General features: G+C 39.5%; 1 long non-coding RNA gene across 1 annotated transcript; it reads left to right on the top strand.

Annotated features, from left to right (window-relative positions):
* Positions 1-3,423: 3,423 nt before the first annotated feature.
* Positions 3,424-8,543, top strand: LOC117674660 (uncharacterized). Its single transcript, XR_004593935.3, has 3 exons — positions 3,424-3,502; positions 3,931-4,072; positions 6,471-8,543. It is a non-coding gene; the product is annotated as an uncharacterized LOC117674660 (long non-coding RNA).
* Positions 8,544-23,459: the final 14,916 nt, after the last annotated feature.

Genomic DNA, 23,459 nt, shown 5'->3' with positions numbered 1-23,459 from the left:
CCTTCTTTCTCTTTCTTTATGATTGTAACAACATACGTCGAAGAATAAGATCACTGGTTACCATGCAGCTTACTTCCAAGTAAATAGATGTATAATTACACTATTTATTTTCCTTTGTATTTCAAATTAGAAACTTCAGAATATAGTTAGTGCTCTTATTGAAGATCCTAAATGCTTGCTGCTCAACACACTCAATTGAATATTAATAGCAAGTTTCATTTCAACTGAAAGATTTGGTGAAAGAATTGCAGAAATTTGTCCTGCATCAGTGTCCAAAACTTATTCTAGCTATATGGTTGTCATCACTTCTTTTTGAGTGATCGCTATCTGTCTGTCCATCCATCCATTTCTATTGGAAATATTTGATTTGAAGAGGTCAGTATAAGGTTAATTTACAATTACTTTTACTCTGATTCTCTCTTTGCCATCATTCTGTAGAACAAAATAAGTTAAAGAAACAATGCTATTTTCACCTCTCCGTGATAATATATATGAAGTGATAACTAGTCAATATGAAATGATTCTTCAGAATATTTTTAAAAGCTATTGGAACGCAGAACAATGAGGTTAAGACATTTTATATTGATTTGTCCTCTCCTATTGATTGTTTGTAAGGAATTTTTGCGGTATCCTGTTAACATTCATCAGGATCATTTAATTGCAAGGTTCTTTTAAAGTTAAATTAAACTAGTACCCTCATTCACATAAATACACAAAGCCAGTGCAATGGAGTATATAATGCAACCATTTGATGATGTGATTGCATGAAATTATGTTTGTAATGTGTTAGTGGAAGATTTAATACTACTTAATAAGTATTCCTCTTCTGAAGAATTATTCAGTAAACATTTGCTTTGGTGACCATTGTATTTGTGATGTCTCAATACATTGCCATTAAAGCTATAAACATAAAAGTAGCAGTCAGCAGATAGCAATCAAGAGGCTTTTGAGAGCACATTCAGAGGAGAACAACCAAGATAATAAGAAGCTTTGAAGGAAAAATGTGCAAGGAACAGTTGGAGTCATTGAGTAGATAGAAATTGGAAAAGGAAAGGCTACAGGAAGTCATGATAGCTGTTTTCAAGTAGTTGATGGATTATCAGTTAGAAAGCAGGATAAAGGTCTTCAGAGGTGTTCAGAAGTCAGGACAAGAAAAATAGGTTTAAATTGGAAGGAAATAGATTTGGAGTAGGCAACAGGAAAAAATGTCTAATGATAAAATCTGGCTAAGAATGGAACCTACTGTGTTTAAATAGAGAGTGGGTGATCATGTGTCAAAAATGCTACACTAGTGGATTCCAACACTGGTTAGACCCTTATGTTTTAGAATTGTCAAAAGCTCTCCAGTTAATTGTTTATTTACGCATCACACAACTGTGATTGTTATAGCTGTTTACAAAAGTATGTGTTTCACATAATGAATGCAAAATGAATGCAATGAAGACAGAAAAGCACTTACTTTGTGACATCCTACTATTAATACAGCAATAAAACCTGTCTCTAGAGAGGACTTCCTAAAAGCGTCCTAGCCCTAATCCAGCATTTTATGGAACAGGATAAAGCAGATGAATATAAACTGCAATTTCTAGAATTGGAAGGCTGAATAGCCAACTGGAATTTGTAACCCTAACCTTTCTACATGTTATAGAAAGTTGAATTACAGTGTTACATGCTAGACCTACCCACAATGTTTTCCCTTGTGTTAGCCTCGCCCTTAAATATCCCAACAGTCTAGTGCTGAATGGAAAGGTTACTAGAAGATTTCTATCCATGTTCTCTTGATAGGAGAGAACACTAACTTTTTGCTTTGATGTGTTCATGTAGATTTTTGCAGCCCAGATCTGAAAGCCTTAATCCAATCCCAGAACACTAGACATGGGTCCAAGGAAATAGGTTGGAGCCATTGTTGTTCACAATAGATGGTAGCATCTACAGTAGCTGACTGGATGATCTCCAAAAATGCTAAGCTGAGTCAAACTTGATTGGTACCTGGATGGGAAGTAGTAAGACTGTATGCTTCTTTATGAAGGACAAAAAACATATCTGAAGAAAGTAATGGCAAACTATTTTCACTCTATTGCCAATAAAATTGCATCAATATGTCAATAGAATCATCAGGAGTCAAGTCTGACTTGATAAAAACATTATCTTTTTACATGTCAGTTTTATCCTGTGACAGAGATAGAAAATTTGATGTCCTGCATGTGCTTTGACTCTAATTCCCATCTTGTCCATCAAGTATGACCTATGGATCAGGGATTCTAGAAATTGTACCACAAAAATCTGGAAGAAGAGGATTGTCTACTCCTGCTTTAGGAGTTCTCTGTGCATATCAATCACAGCATCTCTACTATAATTTGGGGAAAGGAAGCACATTTTTTTATTCTTCTGTAGTAGAGATCAAATGATCCATCGCTCATGATCCAGCCTGGAGTACCCATCCTAGGGCAGAATATAGATTTTTAAGTGACTCGTTGATGGCTTCTATCGTCTCTAGTAAGAGCCCATATTTCAGTTTTAACAACACTTAAGAATCACTTCTAAAAATTCCTATGAACTTAGTCATCAGCTCACTTGTAAATCATCTCCCCCACCCCACCCCCATTTTCAAGCTTCATTTCCAACAGTCTGAAACTTCTTCAAAGCTGACCTTTTCACCCGATGTTCCTCCTCTGCCGGTGAAATCTCTATTATGTGTGGACTAGCTATCTAAGCGAAGGCACTTCAGTGCTTATGGTAGAAGAAAACAAAACTGAAATAATAGTGTTACAAATTACTACCCAATTCAACGTTAGACCTTAAAAGCAGCATTTAGTACTATATGGAGGGCTTTCTGTCTCAGATTTCTTTGAAAACTTCTTTAGAACCTTTTTTTTCACAAAGTTTATTGGAAGCTCAATATTGTCAGAAGGTTCCTGAATTGAAAAGAAAGTAGCCACTTTTGATATATTCATTAATGGAATAGATCTCATTCTTCAATGTTGATATGGGGGGGGGGGGAATAGATCACCACTTTTATTATTCATGTTAATCTCTAGCATTTTGACAGAAAGAAGAAAATAAAATTCCAGATATTTGTTAGGATGGAATATCACATGCCTATGATATTCATTTATCCGACATGGAGTCATAGCTTACTTGCAGGAAAAGTCAGTAAAATAATTTATGTCACTATTAAATGACCTCCACGCTGGAAGCATTGCAGCCTCAGCACATTAACTATATTTACATCCAAGATACAGAAACAAGTCTGTCTTTTTTGACAAGGAGGAAATAAAATTATAGTTAAACTGAAATAAATCAAAGTGCTTTTCCCACTTTCCCTCTGTTTCTCTCCCTCTCCCTCTCCCTCTCCCTCTCTCTCTCTCTCTCTCTGTGTGTGTGTGTGTGTGTGTGTGCTAATTTTTGGACTGACGTTCCCCATCTTATTCTATATATTTAATTTTTTGCAGAAACCTATTTTGCATTCATCACTCAACAGAATTTTGAAATAGATCGTAAGGTATTAAAATATCAACTTTAAAGTGTTACCAATTTTTGTGTCCGTCTGTGTTTGTGTGTGTATATGTGCACGTGCACTGGTATAATAAAGCCTCAGTTTAACAAGCCTGAGTTTACTAGACTTCCATTTCAGTGAACAAAATTGGCAACCAGCCATCATCTCAAAATAAAGTCCATTTGAGTCACGTAAATTAATGTTACTGCATCGATTTACATCATATGCACAATTATCTACTTGCATAAATAATATACATTCAGATTTAATGAACATTGGAGTCTACTGGATGCCTCTTTCCCCAACTACTCCATTAAATCAAGGTTTCATTGCATGTACTGTATATTGCATTCAAAGAAACACATTTTTATTTTGACAAGAGGAAAACTGTCTGGACATGAAAAAATAAATGACTCCTTTTTCATCTTCTCTAGGAGCAGTAATATGGGAGTTGCTGAAGAACTAATCAGTTATCCCTCAGAAATGTACTCGAGCTTAAAGATGCAAGGAACAATGAAACAACTTTCCAATGTAACTCCTTATATCTTTCTTGGGAGCATGACCCACTGACTAAGAGTAGGTGGTATTCCAAGTAGACATGCATAGCAATAGCAATAGCATTTAGATTTATATATTACCCCATAGTACTTTACAGCACTCTCTGGGCAGTTTACAATGAAAAAGTATTGTTTACCTATTGCCCGGAACAATCTGGGTCCTCATTTTACCGACCTCGGGAGGATGGGAGGCTGAGTCAATCTTGAACCCCATCAGGATTGAATTCCAGGCTGTGGGCAGAATTAGCCTGCAATACTGCACTTTGATCACTGCGCCAAGTCTACAAACCAACGCTTCAAAATGATTGGAGGCATCAGATTGAACCAGTTGCCTTCCAATCACTTTGAGTTTACATAGATTTCCTCTAAGCCTTCAAAAAATAGTAGAACTTTTTGCTGCCTTCCTTCCACATATGGACAAAACTGAGGGTGAGTGGTGTGAGGGCATTCTAATATGTTAACAAAAATAGTTGGCTAATGAGCCGTGAAAACAAGCCTGCCAGCACAGAAAAGCAAGTGATCCAAGACTGTTTGGCCTCTTCCATTTTTAGCAAGAGTTGAGTTTTTGAAGAATATAGGTCTTTTATTTATATTTATATTGGTTATTTTTTATATATATTTTTGAAAGTAGAACACTTTCTACATTGATCCAGGACAACCTCTTCATTGGCTCTTTGGTAGACAACCGGAGAGTGAATATTTGAAAAAATTACTTCAGCGCAAGCCTTAGAACTATCCAGTCGTAAATGTGCTGGATTAAAGTAAAGGTCTACAATCCAGGGCATCCCTAGGGATGTGGGGTCAATGACATTGAAGTAGTGGGCACAACCAAGGGATTGAAGTCCTTTCATTTTTTACATGCTGCAATTTTGGGCTTAATTGTTGCCGTAAAATGAGGACTACCAGTATTTTGTGTATTTGACAATCTCAGATACCAACTTCCTTATCGGTTAGAATAAACTTCCCTCCACCACAGCTCCACTGAAAACTAAGTATGTTGCAACTCAGAAATGTAAGATTGAAGGAGGTAAGTGGAAAAGACAACTTTGCTTTCTCTGATTCTCAACTGTGTTGCTATAAAATGTTGGGATTCTCTAGCTTCTATTGAGCTTTCTGCATGGGAAACACTTCAGAAATTCTAGAAACTTATTCTAAATAAAAGAAATGATAAATAAATCCACCTATCCTTCTTTATGGCAAACAAACTGCAAACATTAATTCAAGAAAAAAAAATCCTCACATTTTATTTTGCCTCTGTTAAATACACTGCCAATCAGCTTCATGGAGTGACCTGGTATTCTAGTATTATGAGAAAAGAAGTAAAAAAAAAAATAAACTCTCTCAATTCTGCATAATTTTCAGTGCAACCCATCTTCCTGAAATTTACTTTGGCTAAAATAAAACACCTTCGATATTTTAGCCATCTGACCCCAATTCCAGTTTTGCTAATTAGCTGTCAATGGAGTTAGATTTGAATGCCTTTATCATCAAGGGCAGGAAGCAAGTCCAATTCTTCTTGTTGAGTTCTTTTCAAGCAATTGTTGGTTCTCAAACATCTAAGGAGGGATACTACAGCTCTTATTTGAATAGGGGGAAAAAACGGATGACATTTCTCCAAGAAATGTAGTGTTGCCAGATAAGAAGACCTATCTAGGAACACCTGCACAATCCATGCCAAGAGAATTTTAATAAAGGAATTCGGTTTGCTTTGCAATATCAGTGGTTTACCTGTATTACAATTGTTCAGGTTAGATCTGAAGTAAAAGTAATTCCCATGCTTTTACGTTACCATTGCTTAATTGTAATGGCCTGTGAGAATAACCTTGAGAAGCAGGAGGAAGAGCCGCAGCCTAGACAATGGACTGATAAGGTATCTGAATCCAAAGCAGGAATAGGAATGGAAAAACCATCTCAGAAGTGATTCTCTCTCTCTCTCTCTCTGGTTCTCTGGAATGTAAAGGCAAAAGAAGAGGGAAGCACTTTCAGACTTGCCAGATTCTGTTACTGTAACTTTAAAATAAATATATTATTAGTATTCCTGATTTTGGTTTCCTGGTGTGGGCTACCTTGAATGGCTGGCACTATTCTACTCATCATGGCAATGCTATAGAACACGGGTGTCAAACTCAATCGCGTTACGTGACATATCGTGATGTATTGTGACCTTTTTTGCCTTTGCAGAACCGGGGTGGGTGTGGCCTGCGCGTAATGCATTTGGCCCATGGGCCGCCAGTTTGACAGGCCTGCTATAGAATCATATTCTTGCAGATCTAATCAAGCCTTCACTTGGTGATCTAATTCTATCCAATTTCTTTGATCAGTGACATGATGATATCTTCAGTCACTGCAATAGCAATGGGGAAGGTTCTGTGTGAACTTTCTTTTTAAATAAACTGTCATTGTTGTTGTTTTTATAGGAGTGTGATGTCTTCCCTGGACACTTCCCCAGATATCTATCCAGATGTCAGCTCAAAGGAAGATGAAACAGTTCCAGGCACTTCTGAAGGGGAGATGGTTAATGGTGCCAAGCAGCCATCTGAGAGGGATTTGGCTGAAGCACAGCTGCAACAGGACAGCCCTGAGGCTTCAGGTGGAAAAAACATATAGCTGCAGCCAGTCAGTGATGAGGAAAAGGAACTGTCTTCTCCACTGATCCAAGAACAAGTAGAGAAAAGGCAGGAGCAGAGAAAGTCAGCTAGATTACTCATGAGGAGAAAGCCTCACCTTTTTTGATAGGCTGCACCAGAAGCTGGCTATTTAGCACAGCAGACAGTTGGAAGTGGTTCTGGGAACATGTTCATTTCCTAGCTGTGTGTTTTCTGGTTGTTGTGATTCTTGCCTTGCTTTGGATTGACGCCTTGACTTGGATCGTGCCTTGTGAACTCTGGACTTTTCTTGCCTCATGAACTCTCTTGTGTTGTGGATTTAATTTAGCCTGCTGGGTTTATTTTGATGGGGAAACTGCTCGATGGACTAGCATTGGTCTGCTTGTGGCTGGACTTAATTGGGACAATTCTGGGTTTTTGATGAAGAGAGTTGCTGGGAAATATTAATAAACAGTTATATGTGTGTGAGAGAGGGAGGGACAGCATAAGGAATAACAAAGGAAAGCTCTCGAATGATTCTTCTCCACACAGTACTGTAACCTTGAAATTGGAATATTTTGTTTATCCTACACAAATAGCCACCCAATCCACATATCAATAAAGTCAAAAGCTGGAAGAATTGATAAGCAATTAATTCTAAATGCCAGACTGAGGAGAAAATGGTTTCTTGCATAATATTAATTCATGACAATCAAAAAAGGAGAATTCCAACTTGGTTTCTTTATTCTCCCTTCCTACAAAATACAAAACATTTACTCCTCCCAGTACTATTACTTTAAATATCCATCTTTAATCTGTTTATATATTTCTATGCAAGATGCATAAATGCATGCGGAAATAAACGCAGAATTAAATACAACTTGCACCTGTATGTCAGGAAAGATAACAAACGTTTTGTGGATGCAATCCATTTTCTGGCACTTTGAATGAAGACTTTATTGCTACTCCGTCTGACATTAATAGGCAGGTTACATTCACCCACATCCTCATAATTACTTGTCGAGAATACAAAACGTTTTGGGCTAATCTTCACAAAACTTAAATAAGCCATTAAGCTTTCCTGTGGCAGCTAGGCATTAGCTTCCCCTCATTTAGGGTACAAAATTAAAACTCAGTGTCCAGATCACAGGTCTCTGAATTCACTGGTCAATCGTCACTCATCTGTGACTTAAGACTGGAATATTGTACTTACATATAAGATAAACAAATTTTCCCAATGTAGGAAACTCTCCTGATTAAAACTGAACATCCATATGAAGTCCCCGGGTGAGGTCATCCATCTATTTGGGATGAATTGTCAGCAGCAGTCAGAAACTCTTATTTTCTATTGGTACCAGGGTTGGGTTCTACTTACCTTTACTACCGGATCGCAATGGGGCCATGCGCGCTCTCTCGCTTTGCTCGGAGAATATTAAATATTGGGGAATATTAAAAGAGGCAGAATATTGTATTTCCCTAAAGGAGAAATGGAGAAACATGCTCTTAAAGACAGAAAGCAGAGTCAGGCTTTCTTAATAGCCCCCAGAAGATATTTTGTGCCCATTAAGAAAGATTGGGCCAGCCGCCAGCCTATTCAGAAAAAAAAGACCTTCACCTCCAGCGATGGGATTAAAATTTACATTCTCCTCCATCCAAAATTCTAAGAACAGGGCATGACCATTTAGGACATAATAAGATTAACCCACTACCATTTAGCAGAAGACACAGAGCTCACTACATTGCACAATTTCCTAAGGGAATTTCAGACACTGCATAACCCACCCACCCCAGTAGCATTTCAGAACTTGTATAAAAAGCACTCATCTAGCTAATTTGTCAGATGTCCCAGAACCACACACTGTTGGTGGGCCTGCTTCATCAATAAACCACCTTCTTTCTTTCCAATCAGCCTCCGTTTTATTTCCAGCGCCTTTCTCCCAGCTTGGAACTGAACCAGATGGATATTTCTTCCAATACCCCCAACAATCTGGGTCCACATTTTACTGACCTCGGAAGGATGGAAGGCTGAGTCAACTCTGAGCTGGTGAGAATTGAATTGCTGAACTGCTGGCAGCCAGCAATCAAGTAGCCTGCAGGACTGCATTCTAACCACTGCGCCAGCCACTTTTTCTCAAGGCAATGCAAACTTGCTTACCCAGAAGTTTCCTTTGCTTTTTACTTGCGGCATTACATGCTGATCAGTTTTTCTTCTTCAATGGAGCAACTGCTGACCTTTATCTGAGCAAGGTCGCCAGTACATGCAGGTTCCGAGAACAATTTCTTTGAGTCATCGTTTTCTCCATTGGAATGCGATCATATTAAACCAAACCCTAAATCAGCCAGGGAAAGAATAGGAAACAAGAGAAAAGGAAACGGAGCTCGGGGAGGCAAGCAGCAGATTTTTCCAAGATTGCCCAATGCTAGACAATGTACCCAGTTGAGGGACCAGCAGGAAATTAGGCTGGTGTAGTTGCACGCTTCTTCAGCCTTTCCCAGATACATCACCTCCCAAAGAGAAGTGGCCAACAGATGAACCTCAGGCGAGCATGTTTTCCCACCTCCGTTTAATTTTTGCCAAAAACAAAAGAGGAGAAAAGAATGGGCCTCCCTCCATCCCTTCACAATTGCCCTCCTTTATTGATTGCCTTCCATGCTGTGATGTGTGCATTTGCACAAATCTATAAAACAGTTTCAGGCAGGCACAAAGCATGGCAGAAGCTTCCGATCCGTTCCTTTCCGAGCAAAGAAACATCTTCAGTTTCAGAAAGATCTCCACTTTTAACATGCCTTTTTGTCCTGTACTTCAGCAGGAGGCAGAAGAAAAGAGGCTCGCCAAAGAATGATTGAAACCTCTTTCGTGGGGGAGAGGCAGTTGTTAGCCCTTTTGCAGGAGGCCAGGTGAAAAATAAACTCAGCAGGGATTCCACAATTGCTCTCTTTTGCAGTAAGATAGAATTACAAAATCTTGAAAGCATCTTCTTCCAAGTTTCTTTCTAACTTACCCTTCTACCAAACAAGGTGATCTGAATTCCTCTCTCGTGCTTCTCTCTTTCTCAGAGTTGTGTAATTTTTTTTGTGTATGTGTGAGTCTGCTCTGTCCCCTCCCTTAACTGTTCTCTCATATCTTCCTCAAGGTCAGCTCTACCTTCCTTTTACAGTTCCTGTTTCAAAAATATAATGGCTAAGGGGATAAGCCCACAATTATCAAAAGCTAAGATGCAAAAGCTTTCTCTTAAAGGAAAGATTACTTAAACATAAAGCCCAGCCTCCCAAGAGGGTCCCTTCGACCTTAAAAAAAAATACAATGAAACAAGCCCATTAAAAGAGAGTGTCACCGTCCCCCTTAAGGTGAGGCACAGCAGTGGTGGTATTCAGCTGGTTCTATCCGGTTTGGTTGAACTGGTAGCAGCGGCTGACGGAGGCTCCGCCCACCCACCCGGACATAATCACGTCCCATTTATCCACATTTTTGACGTGGAAGGCCCTCACATTTGCGAACGGGTAGCGAAGGTAAGCGAATACCACTCCTACCACACAGGTTTCTCACCAACATGCTTAGCCAAAGCAATGCAACACAGGAGTTTCAGTTACAAGTTGGGTACAAGTTAAGAGTAGCCCCACGGCAAGATGGGTGGTAGATAGATAGATAGATAGATAGATAGATAGATAGATAGATAGACAGACAGACAGACAGACAGACAGACAGACAGACAGACAGACAGACTTATTATCGAAACCGGCATGGAAATAAACATCATTAGCAAAATGTAATAACGAAGTGTAAACAGATCAGTAAAACGCAGGGGTGAAATCCAGCAGGTTCTGACAGGTTCTGGAGAACCAGTAGCGGAAATTTTGAGTAGTTTGGAGAACCGGCAAATACCACCTCTGGCTGGCCCCAGAGTGGGGTGGGAATGGAGATTTTGCAATATACTTCCCCCAGGAGTGGGGAGGGAAATTGAGATTTTGCAGTATCCTTCCCTTGCCACGCCCACCAAGCCACGCCCACCAAACCACACCACACCCACCAAGCCATACCCACAGAACCGGTAGTAAAAAAATGTGGATTTCACCACTGGTAAAATAAATAAAAGCAGTCAAGTTATTTTATATTGTTTTTATTTATTTATTTAGTTATATCCTGCCTTTATTCTTTTTACAAACAACTAAAGATGGGGAACACATTAACACGCCTCCCCTTTCCTATTTTCCTCACAACAACAACAACAACCCCTGAGATGAGTTTGGCTGAGAGTGAGTGACTGGCCCAAAGACACCCAGCCGACTTTTATGGCTAAGGAAGGACTGGAACTCATGGTCTCCTGCCTTCTAGCCTATTTATCAATTCTTTGGCCTTGGTAGTCTATGAATTAGAGGCTTTGTGAATTAGAGGCTCTAGGGGAGAAATGTAAAGTAGGGATGTCTATGGAGATTCTCAGTCATCCAGGTTATGGTTGTCCCAAAGGTGCTCGTCTGAAGAAACTTCTTGGATGAGAAGCGAAACGTCTTCAAAGAAAAACAAGAAAGTCCATTTGCCTCTTGAAAAAAAGCACCTTTGGGATAAAGTAGGGATCTGCAGAGTTTTAAGAACATGGTTTCTAAGTGAATCTGGCTTCTCCATTGACTTTGCTTCTCAGAAGATCACAAAAGTTGATCACATGACCCCAGGACACAGTGCAACCGTCATGAATACATGCCAGTTGTCCAGCATCTGAATTTTGATCACATGACCCTGGGGAAGCTGTGACAGTTATAAGTATGAAAAAGGGTCATTAATCACTTTTTTTTTAATGCCGTTGCAACTTTGGTCACTAAATGAACGGTTATAAGTCAAGGACTACCTGTATACGAAACCCTAAATCACAACTTGCAAGCCATAATAATTTAATTTAATTTATCGCATTTCTATGCCGCCCAATTCCCAAGGGACTCTGGGCGGCTTACAGCAAAAATAATGCGAACGATGAACATAGAAAAATTATTTAAAAAAACATTATAAAGACATTTTAAAGACATAATAGCAGTCTTCCCACTTCATGCTAAATGAAAGCAAACAAACCACATTCTGGATCAACACAATGTGTAAAACCAGTCTAAGGTCTTTTTAAAGGATTGTGAGGTCAGAAATCAAACAGCCTGACAAGTGTCATAGGATAAAAACCTAAAAGTAATTCTTGGTCACAGATTTCATTATTAAACAATGAACTTGTCTCTGGGGACATTAGATAAATGATTTTGCTCATTGAATTTTCACCTTTAAGATACTGTTATTGAATCTTACTCTTCAATTTACATTCAGCTTATTTTTGTGTTGCAATCCATAAAATATGAATTGTCTTTTCTCCCCCACCTCCAAGGATCTCTGCTCACCCTCATCCACTACTTTGCAAGGAGCTATTAAACCTTTTTGCACTTTCAATTGGCAATGATATTCATGAAGTCATTCCAAAAAAAAAAAATGGGGAAAAGAAGACCAGCCCTTGGCAACCAGCAATGTAGGTTTGAATATCAAGCTTCTGCTTTAAAAGTCTCTTAAACCTCAATCCTTGACAAATTTGCATGGAAATAAGTCCCATTGATTTCAAGAGGACTTATCTCCAACTAAGCATGTTCCTGGTTGATGGCAAAGCTGAGTTTTTGTTCAAATAATTAGCCACTTCATATTAATAGTTGCAGTTTCTAACTTTTTAGAATATTTAATTGGCAACAACTTTAAAAAGAAAAGAAAAGAAAAATTCTGTGGATTGGAAAAATCACCTGCAGTGAATTGTTAGGGGGATGTGAGTTACATAGATTTTAACAATAGTGGAATAATAACTATACATCATGATTTCACGGATGAGAGCTTCAGTTGCAATCTTATTAAAATCCAGCGTTGTAATTTATAATTAATTACCAAGTTCTTTATAATTCACAGTAAACGTGTCCTGCTTAAGATGTTAGAATCTGTTAACACATACAGATACACATTAACAATTTTAACAGTTCAAGCATAAAATATTTTTAGGAGGTACTGTTAAAAAAATTGGGAGCAAATAAAAGCCCGGTGATTTTTTTAAAAAAGTATCTACCTTTTTAGGTAACAGGAAACTTTTTAAAGAATTATTTTAAGCTTTAGTCCTTCAATTTTAATTTATATTTTTCTTTTTTGTTCTTCAAGGAAGTGTTGACTCCAAACAACTCCTAATTTTACGTTATCTCTAAAATTTTCTTGGCAAGATTTTTTGCAAGTGATTTGCCATTGCCTGCTTCCTAGGGCTGAGAGAGAATGACTGGCACAATGTTATTCAGCTGGCTTTGTACCTAAGATGGAACTAGAACTCACCATCTCCTGGTTCCTAACCTAGCATCATCATCTGACTCTCTTACGTTTACTGTTTTAGTCGTGTTTGTTTGTTTATTTATCAAATCTGTATGTTGCTTTATCCCAAGACTTTTGGTGGCTTACAAAATATAGAAATACAATAAATATATTTTTAAAAGACAAATAAAATCCAATAAAGTAGGTGGGACCAGCCCCACCCCCGACCACAACTTTCCTCTGGGAAAGTTCCATTTTGCCTTGCCTTGCCTTGCCTTGCCTTGCCTTGCCTTGCCTTGCCTTGCCTTGGTGACTCATGCTTTGGTCACCTCCTTTTTGGATTACTGCAATGTGTTCTACATGGGGCTGCCCCTTGAAAATCACCCAGAAACTTCAAATGGTAAAGAATCCAGCATATGTGCGTAGTAATGGGAACCCCTAGGTTTGCTCATGTGACCTCTCTGTTGAGTGAGCTGCACTGGCTTCCAGTTTCTTTCTGGGTGCAATTCAAGGTGCTGGTCATCACCTTTAAAGCCCTATATTACCAAGCTACTGTATCTGCAGGACCACCTTTTCCTGAGGAGTTAGATATGGTGGACATGCTCCTAGTCCCTTCCCCTAAACTAAAATTGCCATCTGATTGGAGCAGAGAAGGGTGCCTTTTCTGTGGCAGCTGCTACCCCATGGAATACTCTGCCTCCTGGGGCCTTCTACTCTCCATCTTTTTAACCTTCCATAAGGCTTTGAAGGTCTGGGTCTCTCCCCACCCCCCAGGAATTTGGGAGAAGATCATATGATGGCATGTAAGCACTGATTGGTGCTAGTTTTTTTGTTTGTTTGTTTGTTTTTAATGTTTTAATTGTTGGAAGGAAAATCCATTGGTTCAGTTCCAAGCTGGGAGAAAGATGCTGGAAACAACATGGAGGCTGACTGGAAAGAAAGTTTAATGATGAACAGAACCAACAGCAGTTCTGGGTTAGCTGAACAAATGGTTGAATGATTGGATGGATCTTTATAGGTTTTTGTGACTTTGAAGTTTGAACTGTTCTGAAGGTGGTACAATAAAGGGCCTTGTGTTCTGAAAGGGTGTTGGGCAATTCCTATTGTGGCTAATGGCTTTTGTCCTGTGTTGGATCTTGGGTGAGGGGCTGATTTCTAATGCCACCATTTTGCCTTTGTTAGCTATCAAACGTTTGTTGCAAGGAGTTTTGAAATAGCCTGTCTTGAACGGATTTCTGCCTGCAGTATTTGCTTTGCTTATGAATAGATCTATCTAGATAGTTGGTTTCCTCTTTCAATAAAGCTCTTTATTTCCTTAAGTGCTGGCATCTGCTGTGGGCTATTAAAAAGGACTGGGAGCTACTTTCTACCTCTAAATACATGTTTCTCCATTTCTCCTTTAGGGAAATATAATATTCTGCCTTTTTAATATTTCCCAAAATATTTTATTCTTTGGGGCAGAGGGAGGGCTTCCTACATATGTTTAGTTGAGTATGTTTTATGTTTTTTAAAAAAATTAAATGATTTTATATGTCTTTTAATTTTTGATTGGGAGCTTCCCAGAGTTGGCTGAATATATAATGGATATATAAATCAAACAAACAAGCATACAAACAAACAAACAAACAAACAAACAAACAAATAAATAAATAAATATTCTCCACAAAGCAGACAACTTTGAGAAAAATGGATCTCCAGTGAGGAGTCGTTCTAGGTGGCCATAAATGAATATTTACATAAGCATACATAATGTTTATGCTCCTGTATCAATACTTCTAGATTAATGTAAATTTATCCTGTCCATTTACTCCCTGACCATCCCTTGTAATTTCTCGGGTAATTACTACTGAGTTCATTCATACTGAAAGCGCTTCCGAAGTGGCAGTGGGAACATTCATAATGGTGATTTGTACTCTGGCAGCCCTTCTAACAATTTTCCCTCTTAAAGCGTATGTAATAAAACCACACCTCATCATTAAGTGATTATTTTTAAATACATTGTGCATTATTTATTCATTTGTCCTTAATAAGAAAACTCACCCATTACCGAAAAAAAAAGAAAAGGAACACAGAGTAATAAAATGTAATATTGGGACAAGTAGCACGACACATAAATGCCTGCCTGGTTTAAATGGCCCAATTGTTTCATCCTAGCTTAATTAAGCTTATTGTCAAAAGTGATTGGAAGACTGTTGATGGCAGGCAAGAGAGTAAATAAGGAACAATTCGAAGCATCTCTGGAGAAGCTTTTATAGAGCTTCTTTTATATTGACTCATTTCCATATCATGTAAGGAGGACGTCATCCATGGCCCTTTGCCCTAACCTACTACGGGCATACAAGTCGAATAACTAGAAAAAAATACATACATAAATAACCCTTTCAAATCGATGAGGATAGTTATGGGATAAGAAAGATGGGTAGAAGGTAGCTGTTAAAATTAACCCCTTTTAGGGTTATATTAATTAAACACTGAATTCTACTTGGTGTAGGTTGGTGGGTACCCATGTTTCCTACCAGAAATAGAAATGAGAGCCAGGCAGACTTTTAGTTCCTCTCTTTCCTCTAGATTTCATTTCCCACAATCATGGTACTTGGTCTACTTACCAAGTTTCCCTCCCTTAGCCCCAAATTGAGTGAGCCTCAGATTGAGTTTTGCCCTCTGTGGTGTCTTCTACACTGTAACCATGAATTGACATGGGCCTCCACACCAAGAAAGGTGTCAAAAGCTGGTAAACAGTTAAAAGCTCTTCACAAACACCACCCATTGGAAGAGCTGCAATGGTGATAAAATGCTGATAAACATCCCCCAGACTGGATTATGTCACCTCAACTTCCAAAGAGGAAAGGAATGATCCTTCCTCATAACAAGAATAGGTCACAAATTCTCAGGACAGGAAGAGCTAGACTGCCTATGAAGGTCTAGTTAATTAATATGCCTTCAGTTTGATATATTGCTTTCTTATCGGTACTGATTATTTTATATGAGTTGAGCAGATTTTGGACTCCAAACTATGGTAGACATGGCACATTTGAAAAATAGATAGGACAGAATAACCTTTGATTGTTCATGTCTTCTCACCTAGATAATTTGTGTATGGCATTGGCTGGCATCGGCTAATACATTATTGACCTGATCGGGTGAGATATGGAAACCCCATTGATTCTAATTGATATGCAGATGGGGAAAAACCTTTAGCATTAGATTCTAGGATGTTGAATTCAGGGGTGGGTTCTACTTACCTTTACTACCGGTTCACAGCAGGGCCGCGCACTCGCGCTTGATTCGCTCGCGCACACGTGCTCTTCTGCGCATGCGCAGAAGCGTTTTGGTGACTTCGGGGTCGATGGGCGGGGCCTCCCGCTGGTTTTACTCCGGTTCTATAGGACCGGTGCGAATCGGGGGCAACCCACCACTGGTTGAATTGCTGGGATTTGTCCATTTAAAACCATCATATATGGACCACATTTTTAAGATAGAATGTCCACTTTTTTTTTTTTTTTTTAGCAGAAGAAAGGACCAGGCAACCACTTTATTAATCTTGGGTCAGCTCTAGTTAGTATATTTGATCCTCTAGTTAAGCCTTGGATAGGGAACCACCTGGAAATTCAAGAACTATTGGATAGCCAGAAAAATTTCCAGAAGAAAGTAATGGCAAACTTCACCTATAACACTATCAGGGGTGAAATGCTCCCAGTTCGGACCGGATCGGCCGATCCATTAGCGATGACAGTGGGTAGTTCAGAGAACCGGTAGCAAAAATCCCTGACCCCCCTGCCACCGCCAGTGCCCACCCAATTGCCCGGATGCCTGCTTGCCTGCTTGGTTGCTTGTTGCTTCTTTCTGGCTCGCTCGCTTTTCCAGCCTTGCTTCGCCTGCTGCAATCCCTGCAATTAATTGCATCAGCTAGCAACTGAATCCGCATGCCTTGTGCCTTCAATTGGGTAAGTAACTGGGTTTTTTGGGGGGGGGTGGGAGCTTTAACAAAAATAGTTAATTGGGGTTTTTTTAATCAGTTTTTTTTAGACATAGCAATTTAAAGATAAGGAAGTTTTAAATGTAGCTGCTTTTATCTAAAAATATAAATAAAATAAAATAAAATAATAAAATAAAATATTTGTGCAGCTTTCTGAGATTTTGTGTGTTTCTCTAGTGTTTCACTCTAACTACACAAACACACAAAATCTCACAAAGCTGTATGTGTCATTTTGTGTGGAAAAAGTGTGAAACTTGGTTTTTGAGCTTTTTTTGTGGCTGTGTGAGGTTCCTGATTGTTGTAGGGGCCATTTTGGGTCAAGTACAGCTGCTTTTACATTGTGTGTGAGTCAGTTGTGTTGTGTTGTGTTGTGTGTGTGTAAAGTGTGAAAGTTGGTTTTTGGTGCCTCTTATTGTTTTGTGTACTTTGTTTATTATTTTTATTATTTATTATTATTGGCCATGCCCACCCAGTCACCTAACCACAAAGCCACGCCTACCGGGTCACCTGACCACCAAGCCATGCCCACCAATTAAGCCATGCCCACAGAACCAGTAGGGAAAATATTTAGATTTCACCCCTGAACACTACCAAGGTTGGGAATCAAGCTCAACATGTAGGCATTGCAGTCTTAAATTATTTTTAGGGAAGACCTGCAATGCCTTCTATTTTAAGGAGCTGGTCTAACCTCTGGACCTCAAAAGAACTATTCAATAGCTTATGGATCAGAGGGCCAAGATTGCAAAATGTCCACCAGGCCTCTCTTCCAGTTTCTAGAAACCACCTCCTATTCAGAATAGTTTTCCTAACAAAGAGCTTACAACCAGCGTGAATGAAAATAGGTCTTTTGTGTGTTTCCTTGTGGGTAACTAGCTGTTTGAATGTGTTGGAGTAGGGGAGAAAAAATTCACTGGCTTGTACAAAGTGTCAAATTATCTGCTTAAATTCTGAATAGGGAGAGACTAATAAATGTGAAAAGTGATTTCTAATACAAACGATCAAACTGTAAACAACAACCTAATTAAAGAACTATGAAGAAGAAAACAACATTCCCACTAACATTGACAGGGCGAGCCACTTGCATATAAACAGAGCAAACCCCACCTGCTTCTAGCATTGATGAGGTTGCCTAGTTGGGTAATGAAAAGCAAACAAACTCGGAGAGCACCAAGGACTCCGTAGTTCAACCCTGAGTTCCAAATATTTTCTTCTGTTGATTACTAATAACAATTTAAGTTGTTTTTCAGCTTTTATGCTTTAGCATTTCCTCCTTATTTTCAGAGCTGCATCCTTTTTCAAATACAGCACTTACATCAAATGTGCGATAATTTCATGCCCTTCCTTGTCATTTGTATATTGCATACTCTGTTGCTTCCAAGGTACATGCTCCACAAAGCTTTTTGGAGACTCTCAGAAATGATTTTCATAGTCAAAATATGTTACTGAGCTTTCTTGATGCAGACCATTAAGATCTGAATTCCATGTTATATAAAAATCAATGCATACATCTGAACAGAGTCAGCCAGGTTGTCTGGAAGTTACTCATTAAAAAATCCTCCCTTTTTATGACCCTGTAGTCCCTATTTAGGGTAAAGTCAGGGAGACTGGATAGAACTGAATGTTTACTGGCCGGATGCCCTTCCTGATGCCTACACAGAGTTCACAGCAGATATTTTTTTCTTTGCACCCTGGGAGAGAGAAACATCTGCCACTACCTAGGATTGAACTCTCAATCTTCCAAGTAAAGGTGAGCATCTTCACCACTAGTCACCATGTGACTCCACTGTCCAACTTCATAAGTTGTTTTTTAAAAAGTGAATTATCTGGACCTTTTCAATAAAGATTCAGGCCTGGACATGGTAGGGACATGCCTTTGGTGGTGCTTGTGAATGACGTTTGTCAGGAATAAGCCCTCGTTAGACCTGTCAGTTGCCTTTGATACCACCAAACATGGTTTCTTGCTGGACCACCTGCAGAAGAAATGAGATTATTTTATGGAGGTTCCCTTTGTTCCCCCTTTAGCAGTTCCTGTCCGGTGATTGGAGAAAAGAGATTATCTTCATGGCCCTTGTGGGGTGCCTCAGAGCTTGAGGGGGGACATCAATCAGTTTACAGGGCAATATCATTAGTGTGATGATACATCAGTCTCTTACCATTCCATAAGGGTTTGGATGGGACAAAATAAATTTGATTTATTTATACCTAGCACCAATATTTTAATTTGTTCTATGGATTTGGGGGTGGTACTAACTTCAAGTTAGTATTGACTCTGGCAACTGCCTAGAGTTCTACTCCCACCATGCTGGGTGACTCTGGACCAGTCACTCTCTCTCCGCTCTAGGAAGTAGACAATGGCAAATCATTTCCTAAATCTCATCAAGAAAACTGCAGAGACTAGCCTAGCAAGAAGTCAGCACTGACTCAAAGGCACATACACCTCTAAAATTGAGGACATTTTTACTACGGGTTGTTTTGTAAACCACCATGGGGCTTGTAATTGATTCAGCGGTGTAAAGTGGAACGACTGAACAAACAAAAAAAAGCAACAAACGTGAGATGTAAAGAAGTGAAATGATCAAATCTCATCTAGGAGAGAACCATTCTATTTAGGAAACAGCTACATTTGTGCTATTTTACTTTGGTGTATATAATTTAACATATTTATTTTTTTAAAAAAAAAAAAACCAAAGAGGTCTTTCTTCTTTGTTTAAGCCTTTGGGAATGGCAAATCACCAAATAACGTATTTGCACTTGGAAAAGAAAACGAAAGTTGTATCTGGTCAGGGGATGCAGATGTGATTTTGAAATCAAATCTGCAGAGCCATGATAGACTTACTGAAGTAGGAAGGGCACCAGAGAAATTAAATGGACTTGCTAGGATTATTGATTCTGTCTGATGTTGTTAGTTGCGAAGTTGTATCCAACCCATGGACAATGTTCCTCCAGGCCTTTCTGTCCTCTACCATCTCCCGGAGTCCATTTAAGCTCACACCTATTCCTTCAGTGACTCCATCCAGCCACCTCATTCTCTGCCGTCCACTTCTTCTTTTGCCCTCAATTGTTCTCAGCATAAGGCTCTTCTCCAGTGAGTCCTTCTTCCTTCTCATTAGGTGGCCAAAGTATTGATTCTGTCTACAGTACTCCAGAACCAGCATATTTGAGCCTATGAAAACTTGCTATTTAATTGAGTTTGCAAGGGAGATGCAAGAAAGAGCCTTGATAGTACAGTGGTTTAGTGCACCCTGTTATTAACACAGCTGCCTGCAATTTCTGCTGGTTCGAATCTCTCCAAGGCTCAAGGTTGACTCAGCCTTCCATCCTTTCTAAGGTAGGTGAAATGAGGACCCAGTTTGTGGGGGCAATAAGCTGACTTTGTATAAAATATACAAAAGTATGAAGGCTATTGCTTAACGCATTGTAAGCCGCCCTGAGTCTCCGGAGAAGGGCGGCATATAAATCAAATTAAAAGAAAAAAAAGAAAAGAAACTTCCACCCATCATCATTCTGACATCCAAACTGAAGTCACTTTTAATTTGTATGTAATGCATGGGATTATAGGTTCATTTGATGTAATCTCACAGACCCAGTTCAATGTGGGATGCTAATATGCAAACCTGTACTGATCAGCAGCCTATTTGCTCATTCTTCCAACAAAAGACATTATATTTGGTTGATTAAACAGCAGGTATAAATGTCTGCCTGGTAGTAATCAACATAACAGATTCTGCCGCAAATCAGAGTTCATCATAGCTGAGTAATCCTTAAAAGGGGGAGGAGGGAGGAAGGGAAGAAGGAAGGAAGGAAGGAAGGAAGGAAGGAAGGAAGGAAGGAAGGAAGGAAGGAAGGAAGGAAGGAAGGAAGGAAGGTTGAGGCTGTGAGGAAAAGTCATATTTTTTAAAAAAGCTCCCAGAAGGGATGCAGATCCCACAGTGAACCCATAAGGTCACGAAACTCATCAAAATGGACTTCTCCAACAATTATCTTTGGCTATAACCTTTGCTGATTATGCTACACAATTGAAATAGACCGTTAGGGGGGAAAAAATCATGTGAATTCTCCTATGTACTATTATCCTTAAATAGGGCCTTATTTTGTTTTAGGTATATGTTTTCACTGAGAGTAGATGGGACAATTAACCAAATGGTTTTAATAATTCTTACCTCTATGTCATGTTTAGTGGTATATTTTGAATAGCCAGGCTATCATAGCTGGGCTGCAAAAATCTGTAGGGCTGTGGAAGGATTGCAAAAAATTAAGAGTTTTCTGCCAACTAGAGGTCATCTGGTTGTTTTCAGTCCAGCTGGTAGATTTATACTGTATATAGGTCCACTGAATGGGTGCATTTCTTTGTACCCATTTAGCTGGAGAGACTCAAATATAAAACAAACTTTAGTTAATTTCTTCTGTGGGATGCCATTAAATATTGTTCCAAGTTGTACCAACCTCCCTTTCAAATGCCTACTGTGTTTCCCTGAAAATAAGACCGGGTCTTATTTTCTTTTGACCCCCGAAATAAGCACTTGGCCTTATTTTTGGGGAGGTTTTATTATTTTTGAGGTGCAAGAGAGGACGAGAGTGGTCACCTCATAGCTGCTGCTGACACACCACTCGTCAGCTGTTCTCCCCTGAGGCCGTGTATGCGCTTCCAGCCATGCTTCCCAGGACTCTGCACCATGTCGTCAACCTGGCCATGCCGCTGCGTCCAGATGTCTCATTGCCGCTGTTGCCTCCCTGTTCTTCACTAATGGCTTTTATGGCGGCCATTAGCATAACAGAAGGGGTGCGGTGGCTAGGGTTGCGGGAGCAGCCGTTAGGTAAGGGCATGTGGGGTGCCTCCCTCCCTTACCCCCCTCCAGCCTTGCGTCCTCACCTCCTGTTGTTTGTGCGGCAAGCAACCAGAGGAAATGGCGGAGATCGGCTGCACATGCGTTTAAATATTTTCAGGGAGGGCTTATTTTTTGAGCGCATGCGCTCAAAAAGCCTGATTGGGCTTATTATCCAGGGAGGTTTTATTTTCGGGAAAACGGGGTATTACAGGAAGTCCTTGGCTTATAACTATTCATTTAGTGACTGAAGTTACAACATCACTGAAAAAAGTGACTTATGAATGTTTTTCACACTTGTGACCATTGCAGCATCCTCATGGTCATGTGACCAATATTCAGACATTTGGCTACTGATTTTGGCAACTGATTCATATTTATGATGGTTGCAGTGTCCCAGGGTCAAGATGGTTGCATTGTCCCTTTTGCGAACTTCTGACCAGTAATTCACTTCACAACCGTGTTACTAACTTTAACAACTGCAATGATTGACTTAACAACTGTAGCAAGAAAGGCCGTAAAATGTGGCAGAATTCACTGAACAACTGTCTTGCTTAGCAATGGAAATTTTGGGCTCAGTTGTGGTTATAAGTCGAGAACTACCTGTAGTACTCTTTTTCCAAAGCAGACATATTTTTCAGTAGAATCCCTTGAAATAATGTGATACTTAGGACATTCTAGGAAAATTAAGCAGTGACCAACTGGAGTGACCGCTGGTGTTAGTTTCCTTGCTATCGCTACTTCTACAAAGTTCTGCAACAAGAAAAGAGATGAAGAAAAGTATTGAAAGAGACCAGATGAATGTTTAATGGCTATACACCATGCAAAGCCACTTTGTATGAGATGGGCAGCCATATCAATATACTAAATGAATACACCCACTAAGTAAAAAAAACAAAACACTTCTAATTGTTGCATTACAGAGTAATGTGCAAGATGTTTATAACGAAAATTAATATAAGGTTTAAAAATGGTATATTTCCCATTTTGTAAAGGATATAAAAGAGAGAGAAAATGATGCTGTATTAGAATGTTATTTTGGCTCTCCATATTTGAAGGACCCATTTATTCATTTAACTGCATAAAACACGGAGCAACTTACAGTGTTAAATGCAGTAAACAATAGAACCACAAGAATAGAACTCACCTGCCTGTAGAAAAAGAGAAATTGTTATGCATAGAAGTTTACATTGGTTATAACCAAACTCCTGCGGGAACAGTGAAATTTTCAAAGTCTTCCTGAACTTCATCAGGCCAGGTGCCATCTGAATCTCTGGGGAATTATGCTCCAGAGGGCAGGCTTTGCAAGAGGAAGGAGGAGACCTCTGCACCCCATCAAGTTAGGGGAAGAGTGGCAGCCCTGGCCTACTCGTTCCCTCCTTCCCCCTTCCCTTTCTTATTTATTCTGTAGAAACGTTGGAGATTTTCTTGACTTTGCCTTCTGTTTCAAAAAAGCTCTGGACTCTTTATGGACAATAACAGTGGTGAAATCCAAATTTTTTTACTACCGGTTCTGTAGGCATGGCTTGGTGGGCATGGCGTGGTGGGCTTGGCAGGGGAAGGATACTGCAAAATCCCCATTCCCACCCCATTCCAGGGGAAGGATACTGCAAAATCCCCATTCCCTCCCCACTCTGGGGCCAGCCAGAGGTGGCATTTGCCGGTTCTCTGAACTACTCAAAATTTCCACTACCAGTTCTCTGAACTACTCAAAATTTCCA

The sequence above is a fragment of the Pantherophis guttatus genome, chromosome 1 (assembly GCF_059756535.1).
Source record: "Pantherophis guttatus breed Tessera chromosome 1, ASM5975653v1, whole genome shotgun sequence".
NCBI classification, from domain to species: Eukaryota; Metazoa; Chordata; class Lepidosauria; order Squamata; family Colubridae; genus Pantherophis; species Pantherophis guttatus.
The sequence above is the reverse complement of the archived record's forward strand: the minus strand, read 5'-3'. Positions and strand labels throughout refer to the sequence as shown.